The sequence below is a fragment of the Triticum urartu genome, chromosome 3 (assembly GCF_003073215.2).
Source record: "Triticum urartu cultivar G1812 chromosome 3, Tu2.1, whole genome shotgun sequence".
In the NCBI taxonomy this organism is placed as follows: Eukaryota; Viridiplantae; Streptophyta; class Magnoliopsida; order Poales; family Poaceae; genus Triticum; species Triticum urartu.
In genome coordinates, this window is record NC_053024.1 from 574,283,083 (window position 1) to 574,300,761 (window position 17,679).

The following is a 17,679-nucleotide window of genomic DNA, read 5'->3' on the forward strand; positions in this document are numbered from 1 at the left end:
CTAAGCCCTTGCTCTAGGACATCTGCTGTGTCAAATCCACGACAGTTGGCGCCGACTGTGGGGCCAGCGCACGGTGGATTTGAGTTCTTGAAGGGCAACTTCGAAGGGCTCAAGGGATACGCTGTGGGCCGGATGACCAAAAGTCGTTGCGGCAAGCTCTACATCAACGATGAAGGCTGGGGCCCTGAGGCCGGCTCAATCGAGTACGGGTACCGGGTCCCCTTCGGTGGAATTCACGTCTTCATCGGCCGGATTGGCGAGTCAGGCCCTGAGCCAGACGTCCACACCGACCTCATCGAAACGGCTCAACGCACGAGGACCACACGTGTTCAATCTGTCATGAAGCATGCCTTCGTAGGCTTCATCCACGACGGTGAATACCCTGAAGGATCGGTAGAGGGCAGTGAAACGGCTGTCTGTTCTGACACCGCATCGTCAACGAGTGAGACAGACTCTTTGTACCAGTTACAAGACGGCATGCTCGGGGGCTGTTCCGATGGCAGCAGTATTCTGGACCCCTTTGAGCCGCCGAATTGGGCTGGAGTCTTCATGGCAGGGACGCAGCCCGGGCAGAACTCTACCACAGCAACAGCATTGGCTACCGGGTCGGTTGCAGCCGGGTCAGGAGACCCCGCGTGCCCTCGGCTCAGATTCTAATGGACCTCATGGATAAGCTGACGACTCTGTTAACCGCCATGGTAGAGCCGGCGGATAAAGCCCAGCACGACACAGAGGTGGCACACGTGCGTGAGGAGATGGTGCAAGCTAAGGAAAATCTAGCCGCGGAGGAAACCCGGATGGCAGCAGAACGAGCAGCTCTGGATGCTCGTGCTCAGCAACTTCAAGCAGAAACTTTCCGGCTCTCGGTGGATCTTAACTCATCAAACAAGGTCATGAGGAGGAGGCATCAGAAAACTCAGTCGCGTCTACCTCTCACGCTGGATCTGAGGAACCTGTTCCATACACCCGGGGCTGGGGGGAGCAACCCGCCGGAGGCAAACCGGGTCACGACACCCGGTGCACCAGTTCAGCCATGTGCCATGGAGCCACCTCGTATAAATACAGCTCCTCCTCATTATGTGTCAACACCTCCGGGTCACTTCTCCAACCCTCTGGAAAACCTCATCGTAGTGTCGGCTCGTTTGGCGGCTCTCCCAATGGAAGGCGACTCGCCAGCAGCAATTGAAACCCGGAGGGTAAGAGAACTACTTCAGACAGCTCTGCCCCAGTAGGATGCATACTCCTACAGTCGAGACAGGATCCATTCAACTCCTCGCCCAAGCCGGAGCTCGAGTTACAGTAGGCTCATGGAGTCTGCAGAGATGTCAAGTAATGCTCAACGCCACAACCGGCCATATAGGCATGAGCCGGTGCGAGCTGGAGCCCTTAACTTAGCGGATCAAGAGAGGATTCGTCAAGAGGCAGAATGAGCGGCTCAAATGGCGGCAGAGCAGGTGGCTCATCAAACCTTTCCGGCTTATCCAGCAACCTCGGTTGAGGCAGGAGTGGCCACAAGAACCGAAGGTGTGCCTTGCTTGGTACCGGCCATACGCAATGAGCGGTTGCCAAAGGATTTCAAGGGGCCTCGTAAGGTGCCTAATTACACGGCTGACCTACAGCCGGGGGCTTGGATTGAGAGTTATGAGATGGCTATGGAACTATTGGAGGTTAGCGACGCTGCAATGGCCAAGTATTTTACCATGATGTTGGATGGAACAACTCGGACTTGGTTGAAGGGATTGCCACCCAATTCTATCGGCTCATGGGCAGAGTTGAAAGCGCGGTTCATCCAGAACTTTAAGGACACGTGTAAGCAGCCTATGTCGATTGTGGACCTGACCAATTGCAAGCAAGAGGATGGTGAATCCACAACCCATTGGGTGCGCCAGGTCAAAGAGATAATACATTCATCTGATAAGATGGATGCCGGCTCAGCACTTTTAATGTTGGAGAAAAAAATGCCGTTTTGAACCTCTAAAGCAGAAGCTGGGGCGGCTCAAACGTGACTACAATGACATTGGAACATTGATGGCGGCTCTCGTCAAGTATGCTGATTCTGATACCACCAAGGACCCTGTGTCTGACGATGAAAAGGCAACAAAGGGAAAGAAGAATGACAACGGCAAGGGTCACCAGCATAACCCGGCAAATCAGGGAGGTAACAAATGTAAGGCTGATGAGTTTGTTGCTAATACTAATGCGCAGGGTGGTAATCAACGACGCAAGGGCAGACAGCCCCCTCGATCAGGCGGGTCAGGCCCCACCTTGAGTAGTTGTTGAATGAACCTTGTCCAAAGCACGACACCCAGGAGAAACCAGCCACCCACTTGTGGAAGGATTGCACGATCATGAAGGCATTTAAAAATTCAAATGCGTTTGATGGGGGTCACGGCCCGGGTGGCGGTTCAGGTGGAGGCGGCTTCTAGGGCCCGGGCGCCGGTTCAGGCGGAGGAGGTTTTCATGGTCAGGGTTATCCTGGTCACCAAGGAGGATATAATCAGCAACCTGACCAGGGTAATCAGCAGCAGCAGTCCGGTTATCAGAGCAACCCGAAGCAGCTGAGTAGTGGGCAATATCATGTATTTACCACCAGTTTATGTAAGAGGGACCAAAAACTTCACAAGAGAGCCGTCAATGCCATTGAGCCAGCGGTTCCACGTTATCTACGTTGGTCAGAGCAGCCTATTGTGTGGAGCAGAGAGGACCACCCGCCCCGGGTTGATAATCTGGGTCACTTGGCTTTGGTAGTGGCACCACAGGTCGGTGGATACAAGTTTACTAATGTACTCATGGACGGAGGCAGCAGCATCAACATCCTTTACTATGAGACGTTCTGCCGGATGGGATCGACTGATAAAAATCTTAAACAATCCAACACCGTTTTTCACGGTGTAGTACCTGGTAAGTCAGCATACCCAGTTCGTAAGATTGAACTAGAAGTAGCCTTTGGGGATGAGTATGACCCCAGAGCGGAGAAATTGACCTTTGAGGTGGTTAAGATCAAGAGCCCATATCATGCTCTGTTTGGGCGGCCGGCTTACGCCAAGTTCATGGCTCGGCCGTGTTATGTGTATTTGCAGCTCAATATGCCGGGTCATAAGGGTACCATTACGGTACATGGGAGCCGGAAGATAGCCTTGGAGTGTGAAGAGGGTGATGCTGCCTATGCTGAATCTGTCTGTGCAACAGAAGAATTAAAGTTTTACAAAGATCATGTTGACCCGGCGGACATGACGTCATTAAAGAAACCCACAACAGAGCATGAGCCGGTGTTGAAATTCAAATCAGCTGATGACACTAAGATGGTTGATTTTGTGCCTGGTGACTCATCCAAACAGTTCATCATCAGCGCAAACTTGGATCCAAAATAGGAAAGCGCGTTCATCGAGTTCATCTGTGAGAACCGGGACATCTTTGCATGGAAACCTTCAAACATGCCGGGTGTCTCGAGGGAACTCGCTGAGCACACTCTTAATATTGATCCAAAATTCAAACCTGTCAGACAGTTTCTCCGATGGTTCAATGAAGAAAGGTGGAAGGCCATTGGAGAAGAGGTGGCCCGGCTCTTAGCAGCCGGGTTCATTGTGGAGGTCTTTCACCCAGAGTGGTTAGCTAACCTGGTGCTTGTACTAAAAAAGAATGGCACCTGGCGTATGTGTGTAGATTACACCGATCTGAACAAAGCTTGTCCGGCTGATCCTTTTGCTCACCCCCGTATTGATCAGATCATTGATGCTACTGCGGGTTGCGCATGTTTGAGTTTTTTGGATGCTTATTCCGGTTATCATCAGATTAAGATGGCGATCAAGGATCAGGAGAAGACAGCTTTTATTACTCCCTTTGGAGATTTCTGCTATGTGTCTATGCCTTTCGGGCTTAAAAGTGCCCAGGCGACTTACCAGTGGTGTGTGCAGAATTGTCTTCATGATCAGATTGGGCGTAATGTTCATGCTTATGTGGATGATATCGTGGTGAAATACAGGAAAGAGGAAACCTTGATCACAGATCTGAAAGAGACTTTTGATAATCTCTGGGTCTACAAGATGATGCTTAACCCGGCCAAGTGTGTTTTTGGAGTCCCAGCTGGCAAGCTTTTGGGTTTTTTGGTGTCCAACCGAGGTATTGAAGCTAACCCGGAGAAAATTAAGGCAATTACATCCCTAGCCAAACCAACATGCATCAATGATGTTCAGCGGTTGGCGGGTCGTGTTGCTACTTTGAGCCGGTTCATAAGCTGGTTAGGGGAAAAGGCAATGCCTCTGTATCAGATGATGAAGAAAACACATGTTTTTGTTTGGAGCAAGGCTGCGGACGCTGCTTTTGAGGATCTGAAGACACAGCTTGCTGAGCCGCCGGTCCTGGCTGCTCCAATTGAGAAGGAGCCGCTATTGTTATACGTGGCTGCCAACTCACGAGCTGTTAGTGTGGCTATTGTGGTGGAGCGCAAGGATACTGGCACAGAGCATCTGGTTCAACGGCCGGTTTATTACGTCAGTGAAGTACTAATTGAATCTAAGCAGCGATATCCACATTGGCAGAAGCTTGTATATGGGGTGTTCATGGCAAGCCGGAAGCTTAAACATTACTTTCAGGGACATCCAATCGCTGTGGTTAGCTCTGCTCCTTTGGGAGACATTATTCAAAATAGAGAAGCCACTGGGCGAGTCGCCAAGTGGGCAATTGAGCTTGGATCTCATGGGTTGAAATATGTTCCACGTACTGCAATCAAATCTCAAGCCCTGGTTGACTTCATCAATGACTGGACAGAGATGCAGATGCCAGAAGAGAGACCAGACAACACGTATTGGACTATTCATTTTGATGGGTCCAGACAGTTGGAAGGCTCGGGGGCTGGAGTTGTGTTAACTTCCCCACGAGGTGAAATTTTTTGTTATGTGTTACGGTTGATGTTTCCTTGCACTAACAACGCAGCAGAGTATGAAGCCTTGCTCCATGGTCTTCGAGTGGCGAAAGAGATGAGCTTGAGCCGAGTCAGATGTCTTGGCGACTCAGATCTAGTGGCTCAATAGGTATCTGGCAAGTGGGATTCCAAGGACCCTCTCATGGCGGCTTATCGCCGAGAGGTTGATGCCGTTGCAGGACATTTTAAAGGTTATCAGGTGGAGCACATTGACTGTCGAAAGAACGAAGCAGCTGATGCCTTAAGCCAGTTGGGGTCTCAGCGTAAGCCGGTGCCACCTAATACCTTTTTGGATGTTTTGCATAACCCCTCTGTCAAGTTGCCCACAGAAGAAGATTTAGCTGTTCCTGACACGGAGGCTTAGTTGGTGGCGGCTCTTCATGTCATCCCAGATTGGACGGTGCTGTTCTTGGCTTACATGACCCGGGGAGATTTGCCAGCGGATGAGACCCTGGCTCGACAGATAACCCGGCGATCTAAGTCCATGACAATTTCAGATGGAGATTTATATCATCGCAGTGTTTCCGGAGCGTTTTAGCGGCGTGTTTCCCCCAAAGAAGGTCAAGAAATCCTTCGTGAGATCCATGAAGGCGATTGTGATCATCACACCGGGTCAAAATATTTAGTGGCCAAGGCGTTTCGTCACAGTTTTTACTAGTTGACGACTCACGCTGATGCAGAAGATCTGGTCAGTAGATGTGATGGATGTCAAAAATTTGCACGACGAGCGCATGTGCCGGCTGAAGAGCTCCGGATGATTCCAATCAGTTGGCCGTTTGCGGTCTGGGGACTTGACATGGTGGGACCTTTCAAAAGGTCTAAGGGTAAAAAGACACATCTCCTGGTGGCAGTTGATAAGTTCACCAAGTGGGTTGAGGCGGAGCCTGTGAGTAAATGTGACGCAGCCACGGCGGTTCAGTTCATGAAAAAAGTGATTTTCCGTTTCGGCTTTCCACACAGTATTATCACTGACAATGGCACTAATCTGTCCCAAGGGGCTATGGAAGAGTTTTGTCAACGAGAACACATCCGGCTTGATGTTTCTTCTGTAGCTCATCCTCAATCCAATGGTCAAGCTGAGAGAGCCAATCAGGAAATTTTGAAAGGGCTCAAACCCCGACTTATGGTTCCTTTACAGCGAACGCCGGGTTGTTGGGTAGAGGAATTACCCTTGGTGTTATGGAGTATCAACACTACGCCCAATAGGTCTACGGGTTACACACCTTTCTTCATGGTTTATGGAGCAGAAGCAGTATTGCCTAGTGACATCCGTCATGACTTGCCCCGTGTGGTGGCTTATGTTGAAGCTAATAATGAACAAGCCAGACAGGATGCACTTGACTTGTTGGATGAAGAAAGAGACTTAGCAGCGGCCCGGTCAACAATTTATCAACAGGACCTGCGTTGTTATCACAGCCGCCGGGTTAAGTCCAGGACTTTTCAGGAAGGCGACTTGGTGCTTCGGCTCATCCAGGATCTGTCAGATGCAAACAAGTTATCCCCGCCTTGGGAAGGACCTTTTGTGGTCAGTAAGAACTTAAACAACGGGTCATATTACCTCATTGACGTTCGAGAGCACAAAGACTCACGTAAGTCGGAGGAAGAGACCCGCCGGCCGTGGAACATTGCTCAACTTCGGCCATACTACACCTGAGCCACCAGCTCTCATCATGTACATACGTTCACATTGTATATACCATGATAAGCAATAAAGTAAGACCATCGGTCTCTTTTCTTTTCAAAGACTACGTTTTTTCTCATTTTCAAAAGACTATTAAGGAGCTGATCATATTTGAATCAAGTCTAACCTTTTTTGCTCCGGCTTTTGATCGTATCCGAATCTAGCTGCAAATCTCATGGTCACTTGGGGGCTTCCTGTTCAAACATAGGTCGTATTCGAACCAAAGAGAACATAGCTGTCGTAACCCTCTTGATCGGCTCAAGGCCAAAACTCACTTGGGGGCTTCTTGATCGTATCCGAATCATAGCTTAACCCCTTTTGAGTCCGACTTGGATCGTATTTGAATCAGGGTCATTAAAAACCTCTCAAGGTCATTTGGGGGCTTCCTGTTCAAACATAGGTCGTATTCGAACCAAAGAGAACATAGCTGTCGGTACCCTCTTGATCGGCGCAACGCCAAAGCCATTGGGGGCTATATGGTCGTATTCGAACCTTAGCTTAACCCCTTTGGTCCGATTTACTGATCGTATTTGAATCAGAAACCCCCACCTTTTTGAGTACAGGATTAAATTATTTTTATCTATTGTTTGCTTTTTGTTGTTTCAATGTTACAAACAATTAGCCTGGTCCTCTTCACCAGCTCGACTATTTGACAGCATAGCCGCCCGGGTCATTCACACCGGCGGCTTACAGATCAAAAGGTACAACCTACCAAGGTATAGTAATCATTGAGTATTCAAAAAAGCATAAAGGTTGAATTACCAAATTCATCACCCGGGTTATTTAAACCGGCGATCTAAAGATCAAAAGGGACAAGGTATGGTTATTACTTATACACACTTACCTGCTGCGTTAACTTAAGAGTTAGTTTTAAGCCCTTATCCTTTATTTATATTTGTCTCTGTTTTTTATTGAGGTAAATATATTGGCTATAAATTAGGTGTTTAAACCCGTTTGGTTTTAAACCACCAAGCCAGTCTTTTCTTTGTATTTACAGGAACAGAGTTCAAGCATTGCAGAGACAAACATTAAACGATGCATACATTGGCATCTGGAAACACAGATTCACATAGAAGTATTTTATGTGCGATGGCATAAGCAAACATGCGGTGTTTTAACAACTAAGTTATTACAAGGCTTTATAAGCCCATGAAGATGCTCATTGTCCCTCCCTTGCCGGTTCGCCACCTTCTGTTTTCTGGAAGTTGGGTTTTGACCAATCAAAGCCATTCACGACGACAAATTCGGCTTCGTCGTCGATCAGGCCGACCGGGTCAATCTCCTGGGCAAATGTATCTTCTCTCACTGGTGGGATTAAATCTGTTACTTTGTATGAGGGAGTGGCCATCTTCTTATTTTCACTATCAAAACTCAGCTGGTACTTGTCAACATTGGTGTCATCTCCAAGGCTAGTCGCTTGAGGCCAAACTTCGCATACACAAGCCATGAAGTCATCTTGACCAAAAGGAGACCTGTCCTCCTTCATGGTGGGATAGCCTCTTGCTACGTCCGCCGGGTCTAGGTCTGGCACCCAAGCCTTGGAGCGGCTTAGGGCAGTCAAAGCTCCGGCTCGCGCGCAGGAGCGTTTAACTTCTTGGAACCTGGCAGGAAGGATGGACAACTTCTTCAGGACGTCGCTGAGCCAGTTGGGTCCTTGATTAGCAGGAGAGATGGCGGCCAGAGCTCGTTGTGCGCCAATATACAATTGTTCAACTAAAGTATATACTGCTTTCAGTTTAATCAATGGGTCTTGGCTCTGATTCTTGCTTCGAGGACCAGCATAAATTTTTACACGCAAAGTCAGTCGGCGGCTTATATTCCAGTTTGACAAAAACACACAAAAGGTCAAGTCAGGCAAACTTACCAAAGCTAGCAGCTACCATCTGAGACACCCACCCCTTTAACCCGTTCAGCTCGGTTGAAATCTCTTTCAGAGCTGTTTCGGCTGTCTCAGCTTGTTGGGTCAGAAGTGTTTTTTCCTTTTCCCAAGTTTTCTCCTTGGCAGCAAAGCTGGTCTTCAAATTTTTCGTTGCAGAGAGGCTTATTTGCAGTTTGGAGTTAGAAGATCTGATTTATGTCTCCTGATTTTCTAGTCGGGTCTTTGCGTCAGTCAATTGAGAGTTCAATTCAGATAAGGCATTCTGTAAAACATTCAGATGAGTCAAGACTTGGTTTCAAATTCAAATTCAAGATTCAAGTCTCAAACACTTTACAAACAAGTAAAGTACTTGACACTTGGGGGCTAATGTATGCCAAATCAAATTTCTATGACTCTACAAACATATTTAAAGTCCCAAGTACCTTACAAAGTAACATCACTTGGCACTTGGGGGCTAATGTATGCAGTTCAGCAAGTTTATCAAGGTTAAACTAGAGCATTAAGTACTTTGAAGACGGTCTTAACAACAATTTTTAAGTGCCGATTCATTTATGATCACAATGAACCGGTCCTTGGGGACTAGAGGTGAAGCTTTGTTTTTATCATTGATTCAGAGGTAAAAATCTCGGCCTATATTTTACAGTGTACAAGTTATTCTATTTCTCTCATAATCTGAAGACTTGGGGGCTGAAGGAATACAAGTAAACCGGAAAAAACGTACCTCATACTTCAACTGAAGCTGCTTGACCATCTCGATCTCAGACTCGCGACTGGAGTGTACATGACTGAGATAGCCGGATAAAATGTCACTGGCATTGAGACGGTCATAGTTGGCAACGTCAAAGCAAACCTTCTGCCTCTCCAATGCCTCTTGCTTTGCTGTACACCGAGCCAGCACCGTTGGGTTCCCCGGATCAACAAAGCGGCTCCCAGTAATTTGAACATCTTGAGAAGGTGGAGACGGTGGGTTGGTTGAGCTTGACGGTCCAGCTGTAGAAGGATTCACAGTGGCTTCGTCAAACGACGGCTCTGGAGGACTTGCTTCATTGTCAATAGGCGGGTCTTCTGGAGCGTCAGTTAATGGAGAAGGCGGCCTAGCCGGGTCAGATGCCAGCACTGGCGGGTCTTCCGCCGGTTTTGCTGCCTTTGCCTTTTTTGATTTAGCTTGGCCGCTATGAAAAAATGTTGCAGGATTGTCAGTATAAAGATAAAATTGAACAACCCAAAAGAAAGGAGGATTACTGATTACCCGGGAGTAGTCTTGAAACCGGGAATTGGGTTTGCGAAGAGTCGCCAGAGGAACGAGACACCTCCTGAAAGAATAAAAAAGAGTTCACAGAAATACAAGGAGAAGGATCCATTAAGAAGAGTTAAAGATAGAAATAAGTAAACCTCATTCGAACGTTTCCGAGGAGTTTGTTGAAGGACGACAGCCGGTTCATCTTCAAACCCAGCTTCACGGCGGCTTCCATGTTGCTGCTTTTTGAAATGAAAGTTGGGATCCAAGTGAGCTAAAGGGTTAGAAAACCTTACTTTACGGATCACTCGTCGAACTTTGTGTCTTGGTAAGGGCTCTGAGTCGGAGGAAATAATAGTTACCTCAGCTTCCCCAGCCTGACTGGCCCCAGTGTCATCCTGGTAAGGATCAGTGTCAATAAGATTGTTAAAAAATTGGCCAAGGGAATCAAGGGCTACCTCCGAGTCAGATGTGTCATCAAGTTTCATCAAATCTTCAGCAGTGGTCTTCTTTTTCTTCTTCGATCTCCGGGTCGTTTTCTTGGCATTTATAGCGGCGATTTTCGCCTTCTTGGTAGCTTCGTGGTCATATTTCACTTTCCAAAAGTCAGAATTAGCCTACAAAGACAAGAGGAAGGATCAGTGCTAAACAATACGGCTGGGCAAAATACAAAGGAAAAGAGATCAGAATATCCTTACTTTTGGTACCGGGTTAAGTTTACAGAAGGGATTTAACCCAACAATACTGCAGTCTTCATATTTCCCATTCACCAAAAGGTTTGACATTGAGACAATGTCTTCTTCGGTTAGTTGAACCGGGCTATGACGAAGAAAGTCGTTCGGGCCTCCACCATATTCATACATCAATTTTAACCGACGGCTTAATGGAATAACCCACCATGAGATCCAGCAGCGGGTCAGATCAACTCCGGTTAAACCATTCCCCAACAAAGTGTTGATTCTTCTGATGGATGGAAGCAGCCTCTTGCGTTCAGCAGCAGTGAGTTTATCTGGAAGTGTGAACTTGGAGTCAAGGCGATCGGGGCGGTAACCCAGTAGTGGCTTCTTGTTGGCTGGTGAGATGTCCTGACAGTAAAACCAAGTTTGGTTCCAGTCCTTTGGGTGACTTGGTAAAACTATGAGAGGGAAGACAGCACCCTGCCGGCGCTGAATTGAGATGCCTCCAAGCTCTAAGCTAGGGCCGTTGGTGCACTCATTTTGCCAGTTCAGATAGAAGTATTCTCTAAACAGTTCTACAGTCGGCTCTTGCTGAAGATATACCTCACAGAGCACTTGGAAATTACAAATATTATATATGGAATTGGGCCCAATGTCCTAAGGATGGAGTTTGAAAAAGTGAAGGACCTATCTGAAGAACTTTGAACCGGGCGGTGAGAAGCCACGGTTCATGTGGTCAGTAAAGACAATCACCTCGCCGTCTTTTGGATTGGGTCGTTCTTCTTCCGGGCTAGGAGCACGATAAGACATGACAGTTTTTGAGGGCAGAAACCCAATGAGGAAGAACTCTTTTAAACGATCCTCAGTTATGGTTGAGGGGACCCAGTTACAGATGGTGGGTGTCTTTGACGGCATGATGTGCAAGGAACTGAAAAAGAAAAAACAACATGCCGGTTCAGTTTACGGTAAGATTAACAGTTAAAGGATGAAGATGTAAAACAAGTAACGGCGGGGTAACTAAGGGCTAATGAAATATAAGGAAAAGAAAGCCGGAGCGGTAAGCCGCCATGACTATAGATTCTTTCAGAAAGCGAATCCAGCTATGTCTTGGCGTAAACAAGTTTTACCAAGCTGTCATTATTATTTTGGATCAAATGGTTGTCCCAAAAAGAAAATATTCTAGACCTAAAAATCTACTACAGATGAGTTCGTCAGCTATAATGAAGCATCTATACAGGAAAAAGGGATCTACTGATATCAAAAATGGACGCTAAACAACTACCGCGCGAGTTATATTTCCTTTTTGGATCAGAAGAAGTTGCGGAAGAAGAGCTACAAGAAGATCCGTGATGAACAAGCAAAGAACACTGATGAACTCGCAACCCTAATACAAATCTAGATGCGTGAGAAAGAAGGAACTTACGAGATGCAGATCTACTGCGAAGAGTTGCCGCGTCTCTCTGGAGGAACTCAGGGTAGTGCAGCGGCCGACGTTGAGGGCAATAGTGAGTGCTACGGCGGCGGCGGAGCTCGAGAAGCAGGGAGGCAGCGACAGGAAGAAGACAGAGAGAGAGAAGAATGAGGAAGGCCGGGTGAGGGAGTCCTGGATTAGGGGGTCTCCGGACAGCCGGACTATATCTTTCAGCCGGACTATTGGATTATGAAGATACAAGATTGAAGACTTCATCTCGTGTCTGGATGGGACTCTACTTGGCGTCGAAGGCAAGCTAGGCAATACAGATATGTATATCTCCTCCTTTGTAACCGACCTTGTGTAACCCTAGCCCCTCTGGTGTCTATATAAACTGGAGGGTTTTAGTCCGTAGGACAACATACAATCATACCATAGGCTAGCTTCTAGGGTTTAGCCTCTCTGATCTCGCGGTAGATCTACTCTTGTACTACCCATATCATCAATATTAATCAAGCAGGACGTAGGGTTTTACCTCCATCAAGAGGGCCCGAACCTGGGTAAAACATTGTGTCCCCTGCCTCCTGTTACCATCCGCCTTAGACGCACAGTTCGGGACCCCCTACCCGAGATCCGCCGGTTTTGACACCGACATTGATGCTTTCATTGAGAGCCCCCCCCCCAGAGCCCCCCCCCCCCCCCCGTTGGCGGCGGATATCCTCGCCCGCATCGGCGCAAAATGCGATGCGGTCCCCCCCAACATATTTCTGGAAAGGCTCTTCAAGCCATCCGTAGCATGGGAAGGGGACACCGGTAACAACAGTCCGGACCCGGCCAAAATACTCGATACCGAACTCTCTGACACAATCGGAGGCTCCACCACCGAAATAACACCTTCAGCCCACGAAATAATGGCCATTATTGCCCCGTGGACAGAACCATTCCTGGCCTACCTAAGTAGACAGGAACTTCCGGAGGACCAAAATGAGGCACGCTGCATAGTGCGGCGATCCAAGGCCTACAGGTTCCATGAGGGAGAATTGTACAAGAAAAGCACTACCGGAGTCCTTCAAAGGTGCATCTCCGAAGAGGAAGGGCGGAATCTTTTGGCAGAAATTCACGCCGGACTCGGCGGTCATCACGCCGCAGCCCGGGCTCTTGTAAGCAAGGCCTTCCGTACATGATTCTATTGGCGAACGGCCCGGGCAGATGCACAGGACTTGGTCCAATGTTGCGTCGGTTGCCAGCTCTTTGCAAATCAAAGCCACATGCCACCCACCGCCCTCCAAACAATCCCCATTACATGGCTCTTTGCGGTCTGGGGGCTTGACATGGTTGGACCACTTAAAGGGGGAACCCACAAGAAAAAATACTTATTGGTCATGGTGGATAAATTCACCAAATGGATAGAGGCCAAACCGGTTAAAACAGCCGAATCTGGACTGGTGATAGATTTCATATCCGGGGTTGTACACCATTACGGCGTCCCCCACAGCATCATCACTGATAACGGCACGAACTTCACGGTCGATGAGGTAAAACTCTGTCGCAGCAAAATGGGCATCAAGCTCGATTATGCCTCAGTCTATCACCCACAAACCAACAGTCAAGTCGAGCGAGCAAACGGTCTTATAATGAGCGGCATTAAACCTAGATTAGTGTGTTCCTTAATGGAGTCTAACACGCACTGGGTAGAGGAGCTCGACTCCGTACTCTAGGGGCTGCGGACCACGCCGAATCGTAGTACCGGATATACACCCTTCTTTATGGTGTACGGTGGAGAGGCAGTCTTGCCATGTGACATAATTCATGACTCACCTAGAGTGCACATGTACGAAGAAAGAGAAGCCGAACTTGATCGGCAAGACAGTCTGGACACCTTGGAGGAGGAGCGCGATGTAGCCAAAGCTCGTTCCGCATTTTATCAGCAACAGGCTCGCAGATACCAAAGCAGAGAAGTACGGGCCAAAACTTATAACATTGGCGAACTAGTTCTATGCCCGCCGGATAAGAAAAAGAACAAGCTCAAGCCCAAATGGGAAGGTCCCTTCATTATCGACCAAGTTCTGACCGGTGGAGCGTACCGACTGCGGGATGCATCGACTAGTCGACTCGAGCCGAACCCATGGAATGCGGCCAGGCTCTGAAGATTCTACGCCTAGCACCGAACTCTATGTTAATCCCCTCCCTTTGTCCATTTTTCACAAATACATTATCTGTCTTGTTTTCCTTTCTTTCTTTCTTTTCTTATTTCTCTAGGCCTTCAAGGGTCACCTTGTGCCTTGTTTGCACATTACGGATGCGCTAGCCGCACTCTTCATACCTGGGGGGCTTCTTTCAGAGAAGCTTAATTTATTTATCCGGGCTTCATGCCCAACATGTGTTATACTTCCGCATGTACCTTTTTTCACCATTATATGCATCGATATGACTTAAGTTTTGGCCAAGCTGGGTTGCCTGGCTCTTGTATTTATGCCCTACGTTCCCGTTAATTCGGCTAGGGCATAAGGGGAGAACCTCTGCGATTGTTACCACCGGGTCAGCCGGATGTGTACCTCAGACTGGGTGAAGCCGAAAGCTAGCGTTCTTAAGGGAATACTCGGTCGATGAACAAAAGATGACTCTTATTTTTCATATCTGCCCGCAAATGTTTTTCCTGCATTTCCTATCGCAGTCCGGACATGCACTTTAGGGCATGCTTGCCCAGGGAAAGGAACCCTTAACGGAACTATTCTCCCTGGAAGATGTTTCTTACTACCCATGTAATATAACATAACTAGTTGGGCACTTGTCTGATAAAGCACTAATGACCCCTACGCCTAGTCTCCACGCATACCCCGGTTCTTATATAACTGAGCGGGTATTCGGATACACTTCGGACTATTGGGCCCGGAGGCTGAAGCGAATAGGTCTGCAACGACAAATGATCTACAATCCGGCTAGAAGGCATTATAACTGTCACTTCAATTACATAGTCATGCAGACTGACTAAATTCTTCTTCTATACCATCCAACAGGCGGTCTAGCTTACAATCCTGTTGGGAATACTTTGCGGCTAATTCTACTTGCCCATAAACTAAGCTAACGGGAATCTCTTTTCCGTCGAGCCCCACAGGTCCGACCTCGGCCATGTGATTTGGGTCTGTTTTGGTATACCGCGTCTTCACCATGGCCCAGGCTTCTCTGGCACCCTGTCGGCAGGCTTATATCTTCCATATCGGAAGCACCGCCGCGCTCCTTTGAGCTTCTCCGCAAGCTCCGCAACACCCTCTGGCAGGGAGACGGACGGCCACAAGGCCTGGGCAACACCCTGCATCACCTGCCGAACTTGTTCGTGCAGATGTGACAGCTCGGACAGAAGATCACCCGCAGACCCGAGCATTTCCTCCGCCGGACGACCTGTCAGCATACCTACAGACATAACACTGTTAGTTGGCTTCTTCGCCGAATACCTTTAAAGGATTCGTTCAAGCACTTACTAAAAATGCCGCGTTGAAGCCTCTTATTCTCCTTCTCGGAGCCTGCAAGCTGGCCCCGAACGTCTTTTAGTTCCACGTTCAGCCTTATATTGGCGTCTTGGAGATTGTGTTTCTCCCGCCTAACCTCAGTCAGCACGCGTTTGCCAGCTTCTAGCTGCCGCATAACATGCTGGTCCCACGGATTTTCTCCGGATTCATCTGCAAAATCTAATGTCAGATCTGTAGCGACGCCGCACAGTATATGGTAACCATCATTCTTTAAAATGTTACCAGAGGGAGGTTTTTTCTGTTCCTGCAATGCGGCAATAGCGGCCCGCAGTTGGGTCTTGCATTCCTCCAGCTCCTGGGACAACCTAGTATTCTTCTCTGTAAGAACCTGCACAATAAAGATGATCCTTAAATCAGTTCTGCTAACTGTTTCAAGTCTCAGGGGCTACTGATACATACAAATTGTCAGATTCACTCACCCGTACATCCTTTACATACTGATCCGTGGCTCTGGCTAGACCATCTTGAGCGGCATGGAGGTACGCCTCTCCAGAATTAAAGGCATCAAACACCTCTGGTGAGAAACAAGCGTCACGAAGTACGGCCCGACGGCGCCTATGATTCATGGCGCTTTCCACCTCTGAGTTTGTAGCTGATAACCTATCCGCATCCTCTGTAGGGGGGTTATCCGGTGCCTGCCCCATATCGGCTTCTGCCTCCGTGTCCGGTCCTGGTGCCCGACTGGTGGAAGCGTGATCGGCGACATCGCCGGACATATTCCGGCGAGTGTTTTTTCTGTTAAAGAAACACGGGCGTCATTATATTTTGAGAAAGACGACAACCACGGAGTGGGGTTTGTTGTACCTTTGCGCCTGCGTCTCCGTCCTAGCCGCCTTCCTTTTTGGCCTACCTGCCCTCGGCGCCTCCTGTTGGCGCGTTGCCGCAGGGCGTCCCGAATGACTTCCCTATAAAAATGCCATGTGAATATGGTGGATGAAGTGTCTAAAAGGGGATCCTACTTTTTTGAGTTGGGACTTTTCGGTTTTTCTTACGTGCAATGTAGGGAGCAGTCCGGGATAGTCGGCCGTAATGGCCACCATGGCATCGTTGCAGCTTAACTGATAGAACTGTCGGTTTATCCGCTCCATGGAGATAACCGGATCTTCTTCGAGTCCGGAGTCGAGGGCCCGGTCTGGGTCCTCCGGTTGTGGAGAAGGGTTGCAGACCTCCTTTATGGCCTTTCGCAGTTCCTGCCGTAAATTGGCAGGGTGAATACTTACAACGAAAAACGCGAGAAGATGGAAGTAAGGGGATATAGCTTACCCAGCTTGGAGGATTGTACATGGAGAATCCGTCCCGTGGCTTGATGCGGGTGAACTCCTCCTCCTCTCCCTTGAATAGTTCAGACAACATTTTGGCTAATGCGGCAGTATCGCCCGGACCCTTACGCCCGTAGCGGGTGGCGTCATCCTCCCCGTTGAAACACCATAAGGGATGCCCATGATATTGAAGTGGTTGCACCCCCCGCATTATGCAAATCGACATAACTTTGGTTATTGTCAAACCTGACTGAGCCAGTGCCTTAATCCAGCTCATCAGATAGAGGACTTCTCTGTCGTCTTCCGCTTGGGGGCTCCGGGGGCGCCAACTTTGGCGCTTCTTTAGAGGAGCATTGTTGAATTCAGGAAGACCCAGTCGAATAGGGTCCGGAAGGGGAACGTCCTCCATATAAAACCATTCTAAAGGCCAGTCTTTGGATGACTTCTTCGGGGTACCGGACAGATATCCGGTATCGGCGATGCGCCATACTTCGGCTCCGCCCACTTGATAAAGTGGTTCCCTCTGTGTGCAAGGGACAAGGCAAAATAGCCTTTTCCACAGCTCGAAGTGAGCCTCACAGCCCAGGAACAACTCGCAGAGAGCAACATAGCCGGCGATGTGTAGGATGGAGGCAGGGGTGAGATTGTGTAATTGGAGGCCGTAGAACTGCAGGAGCCCGCGGAGGAACGTATGAATTGGAAATCCGAGTCCCCTTAGTAAGTAAGGAACAAGGCAAACCCGTTCCCCCATGGAGGGACAGGGAAAGTTCTCCGCTTGCTCCCCGCCATTGTAGGTGGCGAGCCCAGCTCGAACGGGCACCATGTATGCCGGAGGAAGAAATCCTTTGGTCTGCAGTTCGACCAATCGACTATGTGGAACTGAACACCTCTCCCAATCACCAAGCTTAGGGCTATGGGGGCGGGAGGAGGAGCTACGGAGGTTGGCCATGCTGGAATGGATCTTTCCGAAACGTGCTCTGATGGATTCTCGCTGAGGGGAGGATGGTGTGGATCGGATCTAAGAATCCCAATCCCTTTAATAGAAAATTTATTTATCTGGCTAGGGGGGTCAATGTAAAAATGCCCT